The sequence below is a fragment of the Oratosquilla oratoria genome, chromosome 29 (assembly GCF_046742065.1).
Source record: "Oratosquilla oratoria isolate Oo_2021 chromosome 29, ASM4674206v1, whole genome shotgun sequence".
In the NCBI taxonomy this organism is placed as follows: Eukaryota; Metazoa; Arthropoda; class Malacostraca; order Stomatopoda; family Squillidae; genus Oratosquilla; species Oratosquilla oratoria.
The window spans coordinates 27,023,725-27,026,224 of record NC_134805.1 but is presented as its reverse complement, the minus strand read 5'-3'; the positions used below and the strand labels follow the sequence as shown (position 1 = coordinate 27,026,224).

At 44.8% G+C, this 2,500-nt stretch overlaps 1 protein-coding gene across 2 annotated transcripts in view; it reads left to right on the top strand.

Annotated features, from left to right (window-relative positions):
• peb (zinc finger protein pebbled) overlaps window positions 1–2,500 on the top strand; it is a 175,169-nt gene that overhangs the window by 110,558 nt on the left and 62,111 nt on the right. The gene's annotated exons all lie outside the window — the stretch shown is intronic.

The window sequence follows — 2,500 nt, the reverse complement described above, 5'->3', positions numbered from 1 at the left end:
TTAAATCCTCCCAAGAACTTTATGAGACTTTAAAGGGATTTGATAACATCAAAGTCGGAAATATTTTCAGACGAAAAAATAAATTAATGGCCTCAATCTGCTAGGATTAAGTTATGAGTGGGTTAATACTCTTTATCCACCTGCGTCAATGATAAATGGATTATGTTTCTAGCCTAGGCGTTTATCATATCATCTATTTATTTTGTATTTTTTTCCATCATTATTATTCTCTTTTCCATCTGATCTTGTTATGGATCAATAAGTCTGCATATTTTATCACTGTAATTCACTGCAACTCAAGTAACTCATGTAGTTCATAACTATGTAACACACACACAAACACACACTGACACATGTACACACATACACATATGCACACAAATACAGACAAACACACACGTACACACACACGCTCACACGTATACACGCACGCACACACACACACGTCCACACACAAACACTCACAAACACAAACGTACACATAGACACACACACGTACACACACAAACACACGCAAACACACACGTACACATAGACACACACACGTACACACACACGTACACACACACACACACGTACACACGAACACACACATGTACACACAAACACACACACGTACACACAAACACACACACGTACACACACACGTACACATGCATACACACATCTTCCATCGAGCCAGTTCTTGGCACTCTCTTGGCTCTACTTCCAACACTATCAGTGCTACTTCCAACACAAACTCCTCCACCTCCTCCTCCTCCTCCTCCTCCTCCTCCTCCTTCTCCCCCTCCTCCTCTCTCTCATCCTCATCCTACCCCGTTCTTTTTCTTTGTCTTTTTTTGTTTCTTCATTCTCTTCCTATCCTTTTTCTCTTCCTCGTACTTCTCCTTCTCCCCTTCCTCCTCCTCTTCTTCTTCCATCTCTCTCTCTCTCTCTCTCTCTCTCTCTCTCTCTCTCTCTCTCTCTCTCTCTCTCTCTCTCTCTCTCCCCTTTCCTTACCTTCTTTTTCTTTCTCTTCTGTTATCCTCTTCCCATCTCTTCTCTTCCCTTTCTTTTCTTACCCTTTCTCTTTTTCCTTTCCTTCTTTCCCTTCCCTTCCACCCATCCCCTTACCTTCTTTTCGTTCTTCCGTTCCTTCTTATTCCTTCCCTTTCATTACCACCGTTTCCCTTTCCTTCCATTCTCTCTAACTCCATTTTCCTTCTTTACCCTTTGATTCCCTTTCTCTACAATTTCCTCTTATTGTCCTTCTTCTACCTCGACCACGTATGTGCTCCCCCCCTCCCTCCTCCCCCCTCCCCCTCCCCCCTCCCCCCCACATTTCCAAAATTTATGTAACTCTCACCCACCTACCTGATAGGTACCTGTGCTTTATCACCGAGGTACTGGGAATATTTCTCCTCCTCCTCCTCCTCCTCCGCCTCCTCCTCCTCCTACGTCCGCTAGCCTTTGGTCCTCCAGCAGGATTTCCTGAGGATCCATGATGCAAAGACGTCGAATAATTGTTCCTCGAATTGGACGGTGGAGAAATCGATCCAACGTACGTCCACCTTTTCTTGGCAAGAGCGAAATTTTTTAGATTATGTGAAAACTTATTCGCTAGCGTGGGTCTGTTTACATTTGTCACTCTCCTGACGCGCTGTCGTAGACGAGCATCGCAGGGATGGACGGTCGGTGGGCCTGTGATGCCCCTTGTCCCAAGTTTTGGGCTGCCCCGCTTCCCGAACCCCTGCAGAGCCTCGTGTGACGTCAAGTCGACCACCAATGACGTCACGGATACTTCCTGTCCTTAGAATTCCAGATAGTAAACAAAGACGCAAGACGTATTTGTAGACGGCAAAAAATAGTAATTCAATTTAATATTTTGTAATGTAATGACTCAATGTTGTACGCAGAGGCAGGGGAAATACTTCTGAGGTTTATTGAAAAGATGACGAGGAAAATGTTTCATGCATAATGTCGTCGTTTTCTCACACAATCGTGAAAGACCTAAGCATACTTCCGTTTCTATCCTTTCTTCGCTTTCTTTCTTTCTTTTCGTAAAAAATCCTGCTGATGAAGTTGCATTGTGTGTTTTATCCCAGGTTCTTGTTGGCACTGTAGAACTGTCTTACACTTTCTGACACTTCTGAGAACGTGCCAGCACCTTCCAGATCTCGATTTTAAGATCGTTTTCCCATTCCAAAATAAGTCTTCCGTGTGTGTGTGGTCTTTGGATCACGTGTTGGACTCGTTATCGACAGCTATTTCCCTCCCGGAAGAGAACTCAGAGCTCGTATATGACCAATCTATGGGTAATGCTGTGACCTTACACGTACACACACACCCAACTCCCTGCCCACAAGAGTTGGATTAACAACCCGCAGCGCAGCGATACTGAAATTATTTCAGCCCTGGTTGTGATTCGAACCCGGGCCTCCGTGGTGGCAGCCGGGAATTCTACCAACTGCGCCACAAATTGTGTGTGTGCGTGTGTGTGTGTGTATTAACTTTTCACCTT